Below are 22437 nucleotides of genomic sequence, written 5' to 3'. Positions count from 1 at the left end.
TATCCATTCTGAAGGATTCATACAACTTCCACAATTGGTTGCCCGCCCTGGAGCACAATATTTAAAACATTTTTTTCCCATTCTGAATACACAAAGAGGAGAGATAGAAGAGTTAGAGGGATACTCTGGCAATTAAATACCAGTTTTAACTCCTCCATTGTAAAATACAGCCAGGAACTTTTAAATATCATTGAGGCAAAGATAAAAATCATTTTAAAGGAATCTGAATACAAAAAGTTCTAAAGTTCAAATGCTGAACACAAACTTTGAAGTTTTGAGTAGTTTCACTTATTTTTTTTTAAATGAGAGAATGTATTTTAAACTTTATGACTTGAGGACTGTTTTGTTTGTAAATTGAAGGGGCAAAGTACAGAGGTATATTAAACATTAATTGTTGAGAGGAGAGGTGTAAATTGGTGAAATAGATATTTTAACTAGTAATTTTAGTTACTAAAATTACACTTCAAATAGTATGCAGTTCAGTTCAGTTGCTCAGTCATGTCTGACTCTTTGCAACCCCATGGACTGCAGCACACCAGGCTTCCCAGTACATCACCAACTCCCAGAGCATGCTCAAACCCATGTCCATTGAGTCAGTGATGGCATCCAACCATCTCATCCTCTGTTGTCCCCTTTCTCCTCCTGCCTTCAATCTTTCCCAGCCTCAGGGTCTTTTCCAATGAATCAGTTTTTCTCATCATGTGGCCTAAGTATTGGAGCTTCAGCTTCAGCTTCAGCATTATTCCTTCCATTGAATATTTAGGATGATTTCCTTTAGGATTGACCAAGGGACTCTCAAGAGTCTTCTCCAACACCACAGTTAGAAAGCATCAGTTCTTTGGCACTCAGCTTTCTTTATGGTCCAGCTCCATACATGACTCACATCCATACATGACTACTGGAAAAACCATAGCTTTGACTGGATGGACCTTTGTTGGCAAAGTAACGTCTCAGCTTTTTTATATGCTGTCTAGGTTGGTCATAGCTTTTCTTCCAAGGAGCAAACATCTTTTACTTTCATGGCTTCAGTCACCATCTGCAGTGATTTTGGATCCCAAGAAATTAAAGTCTCTCATTGTTTCCATTGTTTCCCCATCTATTTGCCATGAAGTGATGGGACCAGATGGCATGATCTTCATTTTTTGAATGTTGAGTTTTAGGCCAGCTTTTTCACTCTCCTCTTTGCTTTCGTCAAGAGGCTCTTTAGTTCCTCTTCACTTTCTGCCATAAGGGTGGTGTCATCTGCATATTTGAGGTTATTGATATTTCTCCCAGCAATCTTGATTCTGGCTTGTGCTTTATCCAGCCCGGGATTTCACATGACGTACTCTGCATATAAGTTAAATAAGCAGGGCAACAATATACAGCCTTGATATACTCTTTTCCCAATTTTGAACCAGTCCATTGTTCCATGTCAGTTCTAACTGTTGCTTCTTGACCTGTATACAGATTTCTTAGGAGGCAGGTAAGGTGGTCTGGTATTCCCATCTCTTTAAGAGTTATCCAGAGTTCGTTGTGATCTATACAAAGGCTTTGGCATAGTCAATAAAGCAGATGTTTTTCTGGAACTCTATTGCTCTTTCCATGATTCATTGGATGTTGGCAATTTGATCTCTGGTTCCTCTGCCTTTTCTAAAACCAGCTTGAACATTTGGAAGTTCTCAGTTCACATCACGTACTGTTGAAGCCTAGTTTGGAGAATTTTGAGCATTACTTTGCTAGCATGTGAGATGAGTGCAATTGTGCAGTAGTTTGAACATTCTTTGGCATTGCCTTTGAGATTGGAATGACAACTGCCTTTTCCAGTCCTGTGGCCACTGCTGAGTTTTCCAAATTTGTTGGCATATTCAGTGCAGCGCTTTCACAGCATCATCTTTTAGGATTTGAAATAGCTCTACTGGAATTCTGTCACCTCCACTAGCTTTGTTTGTAGTGATGCTTCCTAAGGCCCATTTAACTTCACACTCCAGGATGTCTGGCTGTAGTTGAGTGATGATCACACCCGTGGTTATCTGGGTCATTTTTGTTTAGTTCTTCTGTGTATTCTTGCCACCTCTTCTTAATATCTTCTGCTTCTGTTAGGTCCATACTGTTTCTGTCCTTTATTGTGCCCATCTTTGCATGAAATGTTCTCTCTCATTTTCTTGAAGAGGTCTCTAGTCTTTCCCATTCTATTGTTTTTATCTATTGCTTTGCATTTATCACTTAGGAAGTCTTAATTATTTGTCCTTGCTATTCTTTGGAACTCTGCATTCAGGTGGGTATCTTTCCTTTTCTCCTTTGCCTTTTGTTTCTCTTCTTTTTTCAGCTATTTGTAAGGCCTCCTTAGACAACCATTTTGCCTTTTGCATTTATTTTTCTTGGGGATGGTTTTGATCACCGCCTCCTGTACAATATTACAAACCTCCATCCATAGTTCTTCAGGCACTCCGTCTATCAGATCTAATCCCTTGAATCTATTTCTCATTTCCACTGTATAATCGTAAGAGATTTGATTTAGGTCATACCTGAATGGTCTAGTCGTTTTCCCTACTTTCTTAAATTTGAGCCTGAATTTGGCAATAAGGAGTTCATGATCTGAGCCACAGTCAGCTCCCAGTCTTGTTTTTGCTGACTGTGTAGAGCGTCTTCATCTTCATCTGCAAAGAATATAATCAATCTGATTTCCGTATTGACCATCTGGTGATGTCTATGTATAGAGTCGTCTCTTTTGTTGTTGAGGGAGGGGGTTGGCTGTGACCAGTGCGTTCTCTTGGCAGAACTCTGTTAGCCTTTGCCCTGCTTCATTCCAAGGCCAAACTTGCCTGTTACCCCAGGTATCTCTTGACTTCCTAGTTTTGCATTCCAGTCCCTATATGATGAAAAGGACATTTTTTGGGGTGTTGATTCTAGAAAGTCTTGTAGGTCTTCATAGAACCCTTTAACTTCATCTTCTTTGGCATTAGTGGTTGGGGCATAGACTTGGATTATTGTAATACTGAATGGTTTGCCTTAGAAACAAACAGAGATCATTCTGTCATTTTTGAGATTGTACCCAAGTACTGCATTTCAGACTCTTTTGTTGACTATGAGGGCTACTCCATTTCTTCTAAGAGATTCTTGCCCACAGTAGTAGATGTAATGGTAATCTGAATTAAATTCACCCATTTTGGTCCATTTGGTTCACTGATTCCTAAAATAGTATTTCTCAAATAGTGTTACTTCCAAATATTAAGCTAGCATTGATAATGTATGTGTGTGAGCACGTGTGTGCTTAGTCGCTCAGTTGTGTCTGACCATTTGTGACTCCATGGACTGTAACCTGCCAAGCTCCTCTGTCCATGGAATTTTCCAGGCCAGAAAACTGGAGTGGGTTGCCATTTCCTTCTCCAGGGGATCTTCCCAAACCAGGGATCAAGCCTGTGGCTGTTGCATCTCCTGCACTGGTAGGCGGATTCTTTACCACTGAGCCACCTGGGAAGCCCAGCATTGATAATGGAATAATGGATTATTATAAATGGTTTGTGGATTTGACTAGAAAATTCTTATAAAAGGAATTATCTTTTGAATGTTTCTATTACATACATAGATAAATTAGATACATCAGCTTCCCATTCAAGTAAAATAACTGTAAAGCAAACAATACTGCTCACAGGTGATAACAAACTAAAATTTAGTATCTGCTGTCCTTCCAAACTAAACCTAGAAGATGTTTTCAAAAATCACACTAATTGAAATGCAAATTTAGAAAGGAGATATTTGAATAATTAGAGTGTTTGGCCTTAGAAGTTTGTGATGAAATCCAATATAATTACCAATAATTCCTTGTATTACATACTAAATTAAAAACAGTGTTAATATGTCAAAATATTCTAATATTTGTCAGTTTGGGGGAGCCCTTCCATTTTGTTGTTATTTTCCAGGATTGTTTTGGCTATTCTGGGTCCCTTGATTTCCAAGTGAATTTTACCTTCAATTTTCCAACTTTTACCAAAAAAAAAGCCTGGGGATTTTTGATCGGGATTCAGTTGAATCTGTAAACCAATTTGGGCACATTTACCATCTTAACAATGTAAATCTTCCAACCCATGAACACTTTCCATTTACTTATATTTTCTTTCTTTCATTGATGTTTTGTAGTATTTGGCATACAAGTCTTGAACTTATTAAATTTATTTCTAAGTATTTTATTATTTCTGATGCTATTGTAAATGGAATTGCTTTTCTCATTTCATTCTGGCCTGTCCAACGCTAGTGTATAGAAATACTATTGATTTTTGTATATTGATCTTGTATCCTTTGCTGAATGCATCTATTAATTTTAGTGTTTTTTTGTGTGTGGATTACTTAGGATTTTCTATATGTGTGATCATGTCACCTGCAAAGATACTTTTACTTCATTTCCAATTGGAATAATTTAATTTCTTGTCATATTGCTCTGGCTAGAACTTCCAGTACAATGTTAAATAGAAACAGTTGGCAGGAACAGCCTTGCTTTGTTTCTGGTCTTAGAGAGAAAGCTTTCAGTCTTTCTCCATTACATGTGAAGTTAGACTTTTATAGTTGCAGCTTATCACCTAGAGGATGGTCCTTATTATTTAGTTTCATGAGTGTTTTTCAACCAACATTTCAATAAAATCCCACTTGGTTATGGTGTATAATCCTTTTTACATGTTGCTGGAGTCAGTTTGCTAATATTTTGTTGAGGATTTTTTGCATCTATATTTATACAGGATATTGGTATTTAATTTTCTTGTATTATCTTTGGTGCTGACCTCATAGAATTAATTTGGAAGTGATCCCTGCTCCTTTTTTTTTTTTTTAAATTACAAGTTTGTGAAGGATTGGTGTTAATTCTTTAAATGTTCAGTAGGATTCACCAGTGAAGCCATCTGGTCCTGGACTTCTTCTTTGTGGAAAGTTTTAAAATTACTGACTAAATCTTGTTGAATAGAATGAAAACTTCAGGAGGAAGAACTCCATTTCCCCATTTAAGGGGAAAAAACTCAAAATGACAATATTTAGAGAAGACAGTTTTAATTTTTTTTTTTCAGTTTTAATTTTTGATAAACCTCTAATCTTTCTAGAAGTTGAGTTTTCATCAAAGTCTTTCCTCATGGACAGCCCATATTAATTGGAAATGACTGACTTCAAAAATGTGAACCCATTTACCTCTGATATTCGAGTCAGAAACTTCTCATATTAATAATTCTGAATCTAAGTCCCAGTGATGTTGACACCTCCAGAATGCTCAGAAGATGGCCTTATGAGCAGCAATTCACTGAAGGCTCTGTGTTCATCCTCTGCATTTCAGCATCATTGAATAGGAGCAAAGAGAATTGAGAGGAAGATGGCTAAGTCAAATCAGTGATCAAGAGAGTAGAACATGCGTTGACTGGAGTAAACTTCTATAGGTAGTTAAAGGAAGAGAAGGTAGGGCTGGGATAGGTCCTAGATGGGTAAGCCCGACTATGCCAAATAGAAGGTGGCTTCTTCACAAGGTGGCTTGTGCCTTGCTGTGTCTGTTTTTTTAGGATCCTAGGTATGCCTCGGTACTCCATACTTCCAGGTTGTTGGTCCACATGCTAAACATTAAGTACTTTAAATCTTTGAATCATTGATAAGATAGTCATGAGTTCTAACTCAAGTCACCATCTAGAATTCTACCTTGTTCTACCTGGTACCAACTCAGTACACAATATAGGATTGCTCAGCAGTGGGTTTTGTCATCTAGCAAGCTGTGTGCACCATCCAGGACCACCATGGGTAGCACTGTTTCATGCATATTAATCAAGACCATGTTTTCCCCCTGTAGGTAATTCTGATGTATCAATTACTTCAGTTACAACTCATTTTCCTCAAAATCAGCTTTACTCTATATCAACACACTCTGAAGATTGAAAAGTAAATGCTATCTCCATGAGCTCTCATGTCTATCATCTTATCAGACCCCACGACAGCCAAAAAGCAGAGGGTGACAGTCCCTAAGATTTTGCTTCATAGAGCAAATGCAGAGCAGTACCACCCAAGGGAGACTGGGGCTCAACTCAAACACATCATTAAGTGTTGGCTCAGAACTTCCACCCATGTCACAGAGTTGAGCTAAGCTTCTTAATTCTTAATTCTTAATTAAGCTTCTTAATTAAGGCTTTCATTTGTAGAGCCTGAGGCTATAACCACCTGAGCCTCCAAAAGTAGTACTGGTATGGGGGAGCCCTCCAATAGAACACAAATTCTCAATAAAATATCACCAACTAACAGAATTACAGTGTGAAAAACAAACTTAAATAAAAGAAGGTACATATAAGAAACAGAGAGTGGAACAATATGGAAATAACTTCAAAGTAAAATATATTTAATTTCCTTCAACAAAAAAGAAATGGTAATTGTAAAAAACATAAATTGTTGTGAAACCTGTAAAACAGAAATTTTTGGGGGCAAAAAACTATAGTTACTTTAAAAATTCAGTATACTGGATAAATCTTAGGTTTGGGTCTAGCAAATTATCAAAATATCAAGAATAAAGAAAAAATCTTAAAGGAGTTTACAGATAAAAGAATGCAAACTAGAGTGATATACTCTTCATCAACAGTTTTGAATACCAAATTCTAGAAGAGAAGGAAAATTAGTTTACATTTTAAAATCTATCATCAACTAAGCTATTGGCAAAGAATATGAGGATCAAACATAGAAATAACTCTGAACTATGACTAATATGTTGCCAGCTTTAAAACGTGTAAGTCTAAGAAGAAAAATGTAGTGAGATGTATTTTTTTTAAAACTGTCAATATAAAGTCCAACTGAGGACTTTATAAAGTCCTCATTTACAAGGAAGCCATATTTAAGGATTAAGGAAGATTTATTAAAAGTACAGTAAGTTACTTCACTATTTCTAATGAGTGATATTTGAATATAGTCTTTTAACAACTACATAAAAGTTTAAAGTTCATTTTCATCTCTTTGCTTTTCAGTGTTAAAAAAAACTAGTTTAGAATATCAGTAAGAGATCAATCTGGAAATAATTCACTAATAAATTTTTCCATCCTCTTAGAAGAAAATTCTAGAAAAATTATGTAGAAAGTTATCACTTTTACCTCGTGCCAGACTTTCACTTGGGCTTCCCAGGTGGTACAGAGGTAAAGAATCTGCCAACACAGGGGACACAAGAGACATGGGTTTGATCTCTGAGTTGCAAAGAGCCCCTGGAGTAGGAAATTGCAACCCACCCCAGTATTTTTGCCTGGAAAATTCCATGGACAGAGGAGCCTGGCAGGCTACAGTGCATGAGGTTGCAAAAAGTCAGACAAAACTGTGTACACACACACAGACTTTCACTTTAGGGGATTCCAAAAAGTAGTAATGATAGTATTATACATATAGTGCCTTTTGTCATGTACTTAATAAAATATCCAGATAAAGAAGTTTCTGTAAGTTTTCCTCAAAGGGTAAAAAGGTTCCCAGTAGCCAAGAAATAAAAGCAACTTTGAATCAACAGTAAGGTATAATTGTTAACTATCTTCAAATGTAGTCCACGTGATCTTTTCTGAAGGCTTTACTAAATTCTGATCACTTTCTCAACAATATGTGAATTCAGTGCACCCATCAACTAAAGTATTATTAGGCATCTATGCTTATTATTTCAGAGTCTAAATGACTCCTCAGTTATATAGTCCCTACAACTTGAGTCCCAAATCATATACCATATTTGCCAAAAAACAATGGGCCTCCCTATCTTCCACAGTTGAAAACTTCCCTGGATCTGACATGACCTGAGACTAAGCCAGCCAAATAAAGAGAAGTTTGATCAAAATTACCTTTTCTCTAATCTTCATGAAAACTCAGCTTATGAAAAGAAAAAAAAATCTGAGCAAGGAGCCTGATCCAGACATCTGTATAAAGTATTTAATGAATGAAGGGAAATACTACCTCCTCTGATTATTAAGGATTCATGTATCTGATTCTCAGTTATATAAAATAACACCATTTTAATGTGATTATAACTTTACATGATTGAAGACATGTCATTAGGGTTTTTTATTTTGAGCTGTAATTGAAATAAAACACTATGTTAGTTTCAGGTGTGACATAATGATTTGCTATTTGTGCATATTGCAAATGATCACATGACTGTAGTTAACATCTAGTTAACATTCTTTCTCTCTTTTTAGAATTTTCAAAATCTTTGAGAAACTTCTTTCTTCTAATCATGAATATTCAATTCCTGGTAAGTTCTATCGTTCTGGATGAGAAGATGTCTAGGAGGAGAAATTTTATATTTTCCTAATCAGATTATTGGGGAATAAATATTCTGTTACATAAAAATAAGTTTTTTCTATTTCATTCAAAATAGACATAAAAATTGGTATTTGGTTGTTTCCAGATTTTAGTCTTAGCTAATTTAGACTTTCATAGGGATATTGCTCTTTCATTAGAACTTCCCATTCTTCTAATCTTTTTATTACTCTACAGGAACTATTGTAGAATGCTGATGTAGATGGGCAGTGTTTATCCCAGAAGGACCGTACCTAATTCTAAGTCATGTCAGGTTCAAATCAGAAAAAGGGAACTAAGAGAGGAAACAAAGAAAATATTTCCTTAATATATAACCATATAAATGCCAAATACGTATTAATTTTTTAAAAGTAGGATTGGATGGAACATCACTTTTACTATAAAGCACTTAGTATGCATACATGTACTTCCTGAAAGCTGTGTTCAATATACATAATGGAATACTACTCAGCTATTAAAAAGAACACATTTGAATCAGTTCTAATAAGGTGGATGAAACTGGAGCCTATTAAACAGAGTGAAGTAAGTCAGAAAAACACTAATACAGTATATTAACATGTATGTATATATGGAATTTAGAAAGACTGTAACAACAACCCTATATGTGAGACAGCAAAAGAGACATATAAAGAACAGACTTTTGGACTCTGTGGGACAAGGCAAGGGTGGGATGATTTGAGAGGTTAACATTACCATATGTGTATATTGCCATATGTGAAATAGATCACCAGTCCAAGTTCCATGCATGAAACAGGGCACTCAAAGCTGGTGCACTGGGACAACCCAGAGGGATGGGATGGGGAGGGAGGTTGGGAGGGGGTTCCAGATGGGAGGGACACATGTACACCCATGGCTGATTCAGGTCAATGTATGGAAAATACCACCACAATATTGTAAAGTAATTAGCCTCCAATTAAATAAATTTTTTAAAATGGCCCTCAGGTTGATAATATTTACATCTCAGAAGTTACAAAACAAATGGTCTTCCCATCAGATGCCTTACTAAATAATGTTTTTACACCAAATGGGAAAGCACAATCAGTTGTTCAAAAAGCCTTAGGTTTAATTTTTTCAGTCATCCATCATAAATAAACACTTGAGACAAATTAAGTAATCTGCCTTATTAACCTATATTTTTGTTCATTTCTGCCCAATATAAGCATATGTAATTTTGAAATACTAACTGCAATTGTCAAAACAGAAAATTATAAGTTTTGATTACTAAACCTCTGGAAGACAATACACTTTAAAATAATACATTTTAAAGAAAACAGACTTTTATCTATACATTTCATTAACCACAGACAAAGATGCTTTAGGAGTATTATAAAATAATATTACCTGACTATATTCAACAGGGTAAGTTGTAAGATTGGTGGTTCAGAACTCTACATTGCTTTGGATATAGAATTTGAAATGACTACCTTAAATAAACCTATATGGAATCACCATTAAAACATAATGCATTTATTTTTAATCACCAATTAGAAAAAGTCATTAAGATCAGATTGAAAAGATAGCAGATGAAAAACGGAGAACATTCAAGGATTGACTAAATAGAAAGCAAAATCAATATATAAACAAAATATTGTATCAATGAAGAGCCTTGATTTTTAAAAAAGCATTCTGTCTTCTTGTATCCTGCGTACGCCACTTGTCTCGCTGTAGCTCACTGAATCCAGGGTAGGCAAGGTGTGAACGGAGTGGGGAAGGTGGAAGAAGCTGAGAGGAAGCAAAGGAACCGTAGACATTCTTTATTCACCGTGCATTCAAGGCAGACATGCTTTACTCTCTTAATAGCCTACACAGCAGCAACTACAACTACTCGACTCGACTTGTCCCAAGAACTCAGGTGGTGCGTATATAGGGCATTGCGCCTGCGCGGTGCTATAAATGAGCTCAGATGTAGTATAGGTATTTTTAAAAGCTGGGTGAGAACCAGAGGCCGTGGGGGTGAGAGTCTGATCACCGCCATCTTAACCAATTTGCTCCTTCCCTACACATTCGTAGTCAAAAAACTTTTTGATTCTAATGTTAATGAAACCTACGTCTATTCTTGCAATTGCAGGTCTGCGCTACTCCTGCCCAGTGTCTTGAACCAGACTACTAGCAAGAATCGGTTTCAAGAATTTAAACTCATTTAACCCCCAGCCTCCCGTCAAGCACACCTCGTACTGGTAGCTCTTGGACAGGGTCCCCATGCTGCTGACGTCCACCAGGTGGCCTGGGAAGTGGCCCTCGGGCACCGGGCAGCGACCCGCCGAGGCCCCCCGCCCCTCCTGCACAGCCGCACCGCTACGAACACCAGCACCGAGAAGAGGAAGAGCGACGACACCGACGCCAAGGCCACCACCAGGTAGACGGTGAGCGGGTCGGCCGGCGCCGCGGCCGCCGCTTCCGCTTCCGGGGCCGGCAGGTAGGGCTGCGAGAAGCCGTCCACCAGCAGCACGTGCAGCGTGACGCTGGCCGACAGCGGCGGCTCGCCGTTGTCCTTGACCAGCACCACCAGCCGCTGCTTGGGCGCGTCGCGCTCGCTCAGCAGCCGCGCCGTGCGCACCTCGCCGTTGTGCGCCCACACGCCGAACAGCCCGGGCTCCGTGGCCTTGAGCAGCTGGTACGACAGCCAGGCGTTCTGGCCCGCGTCGCCGTCCACCGCCACCACCTTGGTCACCAGGTAGCCCGGCTCGGCCGCCCTGGGCACCAGCTCGGTGCAGGGCGCCGAGGCGTTCTGCAGCGGGTAGAGCACGAAGGGCGCGTTGTCGTTGGCGTCCGCCACGAGCACGCGCACCAGCGCCTGGCTGCTGAGCGCGGGCGAGCCGCGGTCGGTGGCGCCCACGTGGAACTCGAAGGCTCTTAGGGCCTCGTAGTCCAGGGACGTGAGAGCGAAGAGGTGGCCATTGTCAGGGTTGATGGACACGAGGGAGGCGAGCGCACGAGCGGGTCGGGGGGCGGCAGCAGCGAGTAGGTGACCTGGGCGTTGGCGTCTGTGTCTGTGGCGCTGACGCTGCCGATGTGCAGGGCGGGGCTGTTGTTTTCGCGGACCCACAGGGTGTAGGAGGTCTGGGTGAAGGCGGGGGCGTTGTCGTTGACGTCGGACACCAGCACGGTTATGTTGTGCTCGGTTTTCAGTCTTGGGGTTCCCATGTCAGTGACCGTGATGGTGATGTTATATTTGGATCTTGCTTCTCGGTCCAGGGCTGCGTTTGTGACTAAAGTATAAAAGTTTTTAACAGAGGGTTTAAGATTGAAAGGGAGATCTCTTGGATGGAGCAAGCCGTCCTTCCATTGTCCCGAGTCAGTGTCTGAAACGCTGAATACAGCAATTATGGTCTCCCGCAAATTTTCTAGGATTTCATTGAAAAGATATGGTCAGTTCCGGAGGGTTGTCATTCAAATCCATCACTTGAACAGGCACCACACAACTTCCAGAAAGGCCCCCACCATCTGTCGCCTGAATATTTAAAGTAGAGGTCTGGATAGATTAGAAATCCAGTTCCCGTATTAAAAGGATTTCTCCCGATTTTGCATTTATTTGAAATGTTTTGCAGATATCTTCAGGTGCTTGCGAAAATACATAAGATATTTCTCCATTGGTTCCAATATCTAAATCTCTGGCAGAGATGATGGCAGCCTGGAATCCAATGGGGCAGTGTTCCAGGACTTGCACCTCATAGTGCAGCTATGCAAACTCGGGGACATTATCACTGATGTCTAATCCGCAGTCCCAGACTTGGGTGGAATCCCGCCATCCAGTGCTGGGAGGGTTAATCTGATCTCAGGCTGTTCCTCTCGATCCAGTGTTTTGTCCAGCCCCGGCTGTGGTAATATTGTGCCCTTGGAACTGTCTTGTAATTTAAGACGGAAGTGGGAATTGGGGCTGACTGTATAACTTGGAAACTGTTGATTCCTACATCTAAGTCCAGGGCACACTCTATCTGGAAAGTAGTTCCGGGAGTGATACTTTCTGAAATTTTCAAAATTATTTCTTTGTCTAGGACCCCTAATCCATATCTCAGCCTGGAAAAACTGCAAGGGATTGCCTAGTAATATTTGGAAAGGTAGTACATAGGGTTCGATAAGGCCACACAGCTCCTCCTGGTCCTGTTTCTCATTTAACAACAAATCCTCGGTCTACCTTTCAAAATGCAAACGCTTTTTTTTTTTTTTTCCAATTCGGAAACAACCCTGGGGCCTGAGCAGCTAGATCATCTACCCCCAGTCCCAGGTCTTTCAATAGATTGGCCACAAAGGAGCCACTGTTCATTTCCTCAGCCACTGAATAATGCCTAGGCTCAGAACCAGCCTGAGTTATGCCCAGCAAAACAAGGAATATCAAGACTTGCCTTTGTTTCAGAGAGCTCTCCATTCTGTCTCCTGCCTTCATTGCTTTCTGGTTTCCCAGACGACTTGACCCAGCTCGGATTCATGTTGTCGCTGATCTGTCTCCCAGTATCACTCAGATCCTTGGATAAATAGAGATGTCTAGGGCCCTGATTTCCCCGAGCAACTGCCTTAAAAAGTCTCCCCTTCCTGCTTGCTTCTTAAGCAGAACATCGCTAGAGGAGCACAGGCTGGTAGCTTGCTTTCTCTACTTCTAATGCTCCAGCGCCACCCCGCGTCCTTTCCGAGTGTTTATTTTCTGCACAGTATTTAGGAAATCCCAGTCCTTTATTTTCAGACTGATGGTATTCAAATATTTTCAAGTAGTGTCTCTTAATGTACTGAAACAACAATAATTCCAGATTATCTAAAATCTAGTCCCTAATAATTTTTGTTAATTATCCTTCCCCAATTTTCTTCCCGGAGTTGGTGATGGACAGGGAGGCCTGGCCTGCTGCAGTCCATGGGGTCACAAAGAGTCAGACACGACTGAGCGACTGAACTTTACTCAACTAAATAAGAATTCGTATTCACTGAATTCCTTTTACAAATGCACTTATTTTTTTCGCCACTTGATATAAGGAATATCATAGAAAATTTGTTTTTTTTTTTAAATCAAGTTTCGTGATTGTATTGGATGTTACATCTGTTTATTCTGGAACGGTCCACTGTATTTTATTGATACTGAATATTTTGAAGTGTCCAGATCAGTTGTCTTGTAGGTAAATAAAAAGGTAAAAATAGGTAATATATCAGTACTTGTTGACTATAAACGAACAATTATTTATGTGTCAGAACAAAAGAAGACACTAGTGAAGTTAGAGCAATAAAACAACTATAATGTTATTTGGAAAGGGGATGTTTTTCTCTACTTTTTACCCAGAGCTGAAAAAAAGAATGCCAAGGGCAATAGCTATCTCCACCTACTGTCTTGTTTTCAGCTTCAAAGAACCTAATTTGCTGCTGCTGCTAAGTCATTTCAGTCATGTCCGACTCTGTGTGACCCCATAGGCGGCAGCCCACCAGCCTCCCCTGTCCCTGGGATTCTCCAGGCAAGAACACTGGAGTGGGTTGCCATTTCCTTCTCCAATGCATGGAAGTGAAAAATGAAAGTGAAGACGCTCAGTCATGTCTGACTCCTAGTGATCCCATGGACTGCAGCCTACCAGGCTCCTCCGTCCATGGGATTTTCCAGGCAAGAGTACTGGAGTGGGCTGCCATTGCCTTCTCCGGAACCTAATTTAATTGGAGATAAAGTGATGTTAAAGAGATATATCTCTTGTCTCTCTGTCCTGCACTAGGTTGGCCGAGTATGGGAATTCTTTTTTTTTTTTTTTTACATTCAATGGAAAGAAAATTTTGGAAAGAAGGACCAAGACATTTTCTTTTTATTCCAGAGTTCTGAGATAATTCTTAAAGAGGTGAAGTCGGCTTCTGAATGTACTCTAGGATGAGCAGGTAAGTGTCAACATGACCAGCTTTATATAATTGTCATCCAATGCAGTTGTCATCCAACATCTTTTACGTGAAAGTAAATGCAGTTGTTATCCAACATCTTTTATGTGAAGGTATTTCTGAAGCTATTTCTGATGTAAACTGCCTGAGTGTTTGCAACATAACCCTAAATTGCCTGGTAATTTTCTTGAAGTGGATGTTTATAATTCACAGATATGAGTGGTATTTATTTATATTTTTAATATTTATTTATTACTTTTGACTGCAGTGGGTCTTAGTTGCTGCATGGGCTCTCTTTAGTTGCCTCAAGTGGGGGGCTACTGTTTAGTTGCAGTATTCGAGCTTTTCATTGTGGTGGCGTCTTCTTTTGTGGAGCACAGTCTCTAGGGCTCAAGGGCTTCAGTAGTTGTGGCATGTGGAATTTTCCTGGACCAGGGATCAAACCCATGTCCCCTGCATTGGCAGATAGATTCTTAACCATTGGACCACCAGGGAAGTACATGAGTGGTATTTAAAATGTTTGGTGAATACGTTCCAGAAATAGGAGAATTTGGTGAACTGTTCCTTAATTTACTGAGATTTAAACCTTTTGCAGTCTTTAATAACCAGGTTGCTGAAAAGCATGCATTGCCAAGATTGTCATTGATTGTCACAATCTTGACCTTAGGAGGTCTGAGACTAGTGTTGATACCTACTGTTCTTATCTGTGAGAATTAAACTTAGCTTAGGTTGTACTTCATCCAGTGATTTTTCCCTCCTGAATGGGCAAAGTACTTACCCCACTATTGCATTGTGTATTATTGTGAATTGAACTCCCTGTGTGGTTTCCAGTAATGGGAAAACCACCCAGATCTCATGCACATTCTGAAACATTAATAAGAATTTCTCAAAGTGGCAACATCTCAGATTCATTGATTTTTTTCTCAGAAAACAAAAAACTTTATAGGTAATACTTGGAAATGTATAGTTTCCATAGGTCTGGCTTCCTATTCAGAAACAAAGGCTTCTTCTGTGGGTATATCTAAAATATTCTTTGATCTCAATGGTTTAGATCCACCCAGAGAAGAGCCTTTCTTTTCTCAGGAATCCCTTATCACTTTGGAAACCACCTTGCTTGGGTGTGTCCACCCACAGCTATGCAGACACTCCCCTTTCCGCTCCCAAATCTCCAGGAACTATAAAAGCAGCTTTACTTTTTCTGGGCCACCTACCCTACGCCCAGGAAGAAAAGGAAAACTCACCACTTGCCTTTTTCTGCCAGCTTTTCTCTCAGTTTCCAGCATCGTCTCTCTCTCTCTTTGACTGCATTGTCTTTAATGAAAGAAGCCTTAGAAAGTTTTTCAGGAGGATATATCAACATATATCTAGTCCCCTTGTTTGAAACCTGAGCTTGCTGCCAACATTTGCCAAGGCATGTCGATCCAGCACCTCTCAGATTTCATCTTTTCTAAAATGGAGTCTGTGGCCGGTGCCGGGCTCTACCTGCCCACCCCCCTTTTTTTTCTGTTGGCAGTGCCACCAGGCGTCTGAACAGAAACTATCAGAAACAAAAACCTGTTCGTGTCATGTGGTCTAGTGGTAGTCTGATAGTTTAAATAACTTCTCTGACTTTTGGTTTAGCTTATTACAATTTTTAATTAGTATATGGCCTTTTTTTAAATCAGTCAGCTATACAATTTCTTCTGAGAGTAACTTGATTTCTTTCATTTCAGACAGGCCATGCATTCACTGAGTTTTTTAATTCATTGGCAGGTGTCTATTACACACTGATAAATTTCAGGCACTGTGAACGGCATTTGCTGCTGCTGCTGCTGCTGCTAAGTCGCTTCAGTCGTGTCCGACTCTGTGCGACCCCATAGATGGCAGCCCACCAGGCTCCCCTGTCCCTGGGATTCTCCAGGCAAGAACACTGGAGTGGGTTGCCATTTCCTTCTCCAATGCATGAAAGTGAAAAGTGAAAGTGAAGTCCCTCAGTCGTATCCGACTCTCAGCGACCCCATGGACTGCAGCCTACCAGGCTCCTCCATCCATGGGATTTTCCAGGCAAGAGTACTGGAGTGGGGTGCCATCACCTTCTCTGGTGAAAGGCATTTAATCCCAAGAGGTTACAGCCTAGAAGGATGACGCACGTAAAGCGACAGTTACTGTAGTGAGTGATGAGTGCTAAGATGGAAATTTGCACAGGCACTTGGAGGTACTCACAAGGGATATTTAAGTAATAACAGAAATGAAGCATCAGGAAAGATTCTCAGAGGAGACAAGGTTTGAGGTAAAAAGCATCACTGTGAACAAAGCTAGTGGAGGTGATGGAATTCCAGTTGAGCTATTTCAAATCCTGAAAGATGATACTGTGAAAGTGCTGCACTCAATATGCCAGCAAATCTGGAAAACTCAGCAGTGGCTACAGGACTGGAAAAGGTCAGTTTTCATTCCAATCCCAAAGAAAGGCAATGCCAAAGAATGCTCAAACTACCGCAGAATTGCACTCATCTCACACGCTAGTAAAGTAATGCTCAAAATTCTCCAAGCTAGGCTTCAGCAAAATGTGAACCGTGAACTTCCTGATGTTCAACTGGTTTTAAAAAAGGCAGAGGAACCAGAGATCAAATTGCCAACATCTGCTGGATCATGGAAAAAGCAAGAGAGTTCCAGAAAAACATCTATTTCTGCTTTATTGTCTATGCCAAAGCCTTTGACTGTGTGGATCACAATAAACTGTGGAAAATTCTGAAAGACATGGGAATACCAGACCACCTGACCTGCCTCTTGAGAAATTTGTATGCAGGTCAGGAAGCTGTTAGAACAGTTAGAACTGGACATGGAACAACAGACTAGTTCCAAATAGGAAAAGGAGTACGTCAGGCTGTATATTGTCACCCTGCTTATTTAATTTATATGCAGAGTACATCATGAGAAACGGTGGACTGGAAGAAGCACAAGCTGGAATCAAGATTTCTGGGAGAAATATCAATAACCTCAGATATGCAGATAACACCACCCTTATGGCAGAAAGTGAAGAGGAACTAAAAACCCTCTTGATGAAAGTGAAAGAGGAGGGTGAAAAGTTGGCTTAAAGCTCAACTTTCAGAAAACTAAGATCATGGCATCTGGTCCCATCACTTCATGGGAAATAGATGGGGAAACACTGGAAACAGTGTCAGACTTTATTTTTTGGGCTCCAAAATCACTGCAGATGGTGACTGTAGCCATGAAATTAAAAGACGCTTACTCCTTGGAAGGAAAGGTATGATCAGTCTAGACAGCATATTAAAAAGCAGACACATTACTTTGCCAACAAAGGTCCGTCTAGTCAAGGCTATGGTTTTTCCAGTGGTCATGTATGGATGTGAGAATTGGACTGTGAAGAAGGCTGAGCGCTGAAGAATTGATGCCTTTGAAGTGTGGTGTTGGAGAAGACTCTTGAGAGTCCCTTGGATTGCAAGGAGATCCAACCAGTCCATTCTGAAGGAGATCAGCCCTGGGATTTCTTTGGAAGGAATGATGCTAAAGCTGAAACTCCAGTACTTTGGCCACCTGATGCGAAGAGTTGAGTCATTGGAAAAGACTCTGATGCTGGGAGGGATTGGGGACAGGAGGAGAAGGGGATGACATAGGATGGGATGGCTGGATGGCATCACTGACTCGATGGACGTGAGTCTGAGTGAACTCCGGGAGTTGGTGATGGACAGGGAGGCCTGGCGTGCTGCGATTCATGGGGTCGCAAAGAGTCGGACACTACTGAGCGACTGATCTGATCTGATTTGATGGTGAATCTTCATTACTATGCAGTCTTTTCCCTAGTTGCAGCCAGTTTGGGGCGGACAGAGTGAAAGTGAAAGTCGCTCAGTCGTTTCCGACTCTCTGCAATTCTCTAGGCCAGAATACTGGAGTGGGTAGTCATTCCTTTCTCCAGGGAATCTTCCCTACCCAGGGATCGAACCCAGGTCTCCTGCACTGCAGGCAGATTCTTTACCAACTGAGCCACCAGGAAAGCCCTTAAATGGTTATAGGGTTCATTATGTCTCATTCATTTTTTTTTTAATTGCAAGTTATATAGAAAATTTTGCCAAAATTTATTTCAGAGATTATTTTACCTATGGTTCCTTTGTGGTTTTAGGCTGTCATAACTAATATTTATATCTTTAAGTCTTTTTGAGTTTTTGCCCTTCAGTGGTTGATGTGTTATGTCTTTATTATTTCTACTTGTCTGTCCTTCATTTTAAAGACCTCTTGCAGAAGTCACTGTCTTTCCTCTGTGAATATACTCACCACTGTCTTCTAATTATTTGAGAAACAGTGTGTTGATTTACTTTTGTTTTCCTTGTCATTTCATTGGTTTGTATGTGGTTTTTTTTTGGAGGCAGGGCAAAAGCCAGCATAGCTTCTTTAATATTTATCTTCTTGCCTTATTATTATTTAAAATGTATGATTTTCTGTTCCTCTGGACAGTGATTGGAATTTATATATATATATATGTAGTCTCATTTATCTATTCCCATTTACTTTAGCTTATCACAATATTTAGTATAGTTTTCTGTGGATAGTGTAGGATTTGATGTTTATGCATTCCCAACATTATTGTCTAGATCTTTTGAATCCCAAACTGTCAGTCGCTTCCCTCCTCTTGCCTGTCCCCGCTGTCAACTTCCTTTCTGTTCTCTGTGTCTCTGAGTTGTATTCTGTTTTTAATGATTAGTTCATTTGTGTCTTTAGATTCTAAATTTAAAGGGTTTCCAATCACATTTTTCTTTTTCTTTCTAACTTCATTGAGTTAGTATGGTAACTTCTAGGTCCATCCACGTTGCTGCAAGTGGCATAAGTTCATCCTCTGTTCTGGCTCTGTGGTACTGTGTTGTATATATATGTACCTCGTCTTCTTGATCCATGCATGTTGTGATGAGTCATTGGATTGTTTCCTTCTCTCAGCTATTGTGAAGAGTGCTCCTCTGGCCATAGGGGTGTCTCTTTGAATGATACTTTAATGTGAATATATGCCCTGAGATGGAATTGATGGATCATATAGTAATTCTGTTTGTAACCTTGTTGATCCTGCATCATGTTATCCATAGAGTCTGCACCAATTTTCATTTCCGTCAACAATGTAGGAGGGTTTCCTTTTCCCCACACTCTACCAAGCATTCATTTTTTCAAGCCTATTTAATGATGCCATTCTGGCCTGTGTGATGTGGTACCTTATTATATTTTTGATTTGCATTTTTATAATTAGCCATGTTGGCATGCTTTTCCTATGTCCATTGGGTATCTGAATGTCCATTTGGACACTTGTCCATTTGGAGACTTGTCCATTTGATCTCGATTCTGCTTTTCTATTATTGAGTTGTATGACTTGATTGTGTTTGGGAAATAAAGCTCTCTTTCATGATGGTGTTTTTAAATATTTTCTCCCTTTCACAAGAGTGTCTTTTAGTTTTGGTAATGGTTTCCTTTCCATTTAAAATGGTTATAGAATTGGTTACATTTGATTGATTTTTTTTCCTTTGGAAGTCATAACTGAGAAACTTCTGCCAGAATTTTCATCAGAGAATATTTTACTTATGGTTCATTTTGTGGTTTCAGGATATTATAACTAATATTTATATCTTAAGCCTTTTTGAGTGTATTTTCCCTTCAGTGGAGGTTGTGTTATATCTTCATTCAGTTCAGTTCAGTCACTCAGTCATGTCCGAATATTTTTTCTGGATGTGTGTGCCAGAATTACACATTATTTTTTATTTATTGCATTATGAATATTTACACTTTTGTGTTTATTTTTGTTTTTCTAGACAGTGATTGGGATTTCTATATAGAGAGAGCCCTTTATATATTCTCCATCACACTTTATCACAGAATATTTAATATAGTTTTCTGTGGATACTGTGGAATCTTGGTGTTCCTGCATTCTCCATATATAATTGTTGACATGTTAATCCCAAAGTACCAATTGCTCACCTCCTCATCTCAGTCCTCCTTGGCAACTGCCTGTTTGTTCTGAGTTGTTTTCTGTTTTGTAGATTAGCTCATTTGTGTCTTTAGATTCCAAATTTAAGGGATATAAAAAGGTGTTTGTCCTTTTCTTTGTAACTTCCTTAACTTGGTATGGTAACCTCTAGGTCCATCCATGTTGCTGCAAATTACAATTTCATTCTCCGTTCTGGCTCCGTAGTACTCTGGTATGTATATAAACTTCCTCTTTTTGATCCATGCACCTTGTGATGGAATGTTGGCTTGTTTCCTTCTCTGGACTATTGTGAAGGGTCTCCTAACCTAGGATTACAGGGGTGTATATATCTCTTTGTTGATACTTTTGTCTGAATGGGATTCCCTGGTAGCTCAGACAGTAAAGCATCTGCCCACAATGCAGGAGACCTGGGTTTGATCCCTGGGTTGGGAAGATCCCCTGGAGAAGGAAATGGCAACCCACTCCAGTACTCTTGCCTAGAAAATTCCATGGATGGAGGAGCCTGGTGGGCTACAGTCCATAGGGTCACAAAGAGTCGGACACGACTGAGCGACTTCACTTTCACTTTATGCCCTTTAATGGGATTACTAGATCCCAGAGTAAGTGTGTTTGTACTTTTGTTGATCCTCCATCATATTATCCATAGAGTCTGCACCATTTTCAATTCCCACCAACAGTGTAGGTTTCCTTTTTAACACACTCTCCCTGCCTTGGTTATTTCAAGCCTTTTCAGTTCAGTTCAGTCGCTCAGTAATGTCCCACCCTTTGTGACCCCATGAATAACAGCGTGCCAGGCTTCCCTCTCCATCATCTGCTCCTGGAACCTCCTCAAACTCAAGTCCATTGAATCAGTGATGCCATTCAACCGTCTTGTCCTCTGTCTTTCCCTTCTCCTCCTGCCTTCCATCTTTCATCATCTTTTCCAGTGAATCAGTTCTTCATAGCAGGTGGCCAAGTATTGGAGCTTCAGATTCAGCCTCAGTCCTTCCAATGAATATTCAAGACTGATTTCCTTTAGGATGGACTGGTTGGATCTTCTTGCTGTCCAAGGGACTCTCAAGAGTCTTCTCCAACACCACAGTTCAAAAGCATCAATTCTTCAGCACTCAGCTTTCTTTATAACTCTCATCCATACATGACTACTGGAAAAACCATAGCTTTGACTAGATGGTCCTTTGTTGGCAAAGTAACGTCTCTGCTTTTTAATATGCTGTCTAGGTTGGTCATAGCTTTTCTTCTAAGGAGCAAGCGTCTTTTAATTTCATGGCTGTAGTCCCCATCTGCAGTGATTTTGGAGTCCAATAAAATAAAGTCTCTCACTGTTTCCACTGTTTCCCCATCTATTTGCCGTGAAGTGATGGGACCGGATGCCATGATCTTCGTTTTCTGAATGTTGAGTTCTGAGCCAACTTTTTCACTCTCCTCTTTTCACTTTCTTCAAAAGGCTCTTTAGTTCTTCACTTTCTGCCGTAAGGGTGGTGTCATCTGCATATCTGAGGTTATTGATATTTCTCCAGGCAATCTTGAGCTTCATCGAACCTAGCATTTCACCTGATGTGCTCTGCATATATGTTAAATAAGCAGGGTGACAATATACAGCCTTGACATACTCCTTTCCCAATTTGGAACCACTCTGTTGTTCCATGTCCAGTTCTAACTGTTGCTTCCTGACCTGCATACGGATTTCTCAGGAGGCAGGTCAGGTGGTCTGGTCTGGTCTGATATTCCCACCTCTTTAAGAATTTTCCAGAGTTTGTTGTGATCCACACAGGCAAAGGCTTTGGCATAGTCAATAAAGCAGATATTTTTCTGGAATTCTCTTGCTTTTTCTATGATCCAACGCATGCAGAGATCAAATGACAATTTGATCTCTGGTTCCTCTGCCTTTTCTAAATCCAGCTTGAGCATCTGGAAGTTCTCGGGACACATAGTGATGAAGCCTAGCTTAGAAAATTTTGAGCATTACTTTGCTAGCATGTGAGATGAGTGCAGTTGTGCTGTACTTTGAACATTCTTTGGCATTGCCTTTCCTTGGGATTGGAATGAAAACTGACCTCAGCCTTTTAATGATAACCATTCTGGCCTTTGTGATGTGATACTTCACTATGTTTTTGATTTGCATTTCTATAACAATCAGCCAGGTTGATATGATTTTCTCATGTCCATTGGGTATCTGGAGGTCTGTTTGGAGAATTGTACATTCAGTCTCCTGTGTATTTTTTTATTCCATTTTTTACTAGTTTTTGAGCTTTTTTTTTTTTTTTTTTTAGAAATAAAGCCCTCTTTGATCACAGCCTTTTCAAATAGTTTCTCCATTTCACAAGGTTGTCTTTTTGTTTTGGTAATGATTTCGTTTCCTGTTTAAATGCTGA

At 40.0% G+C, this 22437-nt stretch overlaps 1 pseudogene across 1 annotated transcript; it reads right to left on the bottom strand.

Annotated features, from left to right (window-relative positions):
• Positions 1–10010: 10010 nt before the first annotated feature.
• On the bottom strand, positions 10011–12792 carry LOC147369529 (protocadherin beta-2-like; annotated as a pseudogene). The gene has a single exon (XR_015167528.1). The product of XR_015167528.1 is annotated as a protocadherin beta-2-like (transcript).
• Positions 12793–22437: the final 9645 nt, after the last annotated feature.

The sequence above is a fragment of the Bos grunniens genome, chromosome 7 (genome assembly GCF_055505025.1).
Source record: "Bos grunniens cultivar Pamir isolate PY7600 chromosome 7, Bosgru_T2T1.0, whole genome shotgun sequence".
In the NCBI taxonomy this organism is placed as follows: Eukaryota; Metazoa; Chordata; class Mammalia; order Artiodactyla; family Bovidae; genus Bos; species Bos grunniens.
This window is presented reverse-complemented; position numbering and strand designations above follow the sequence as displayed.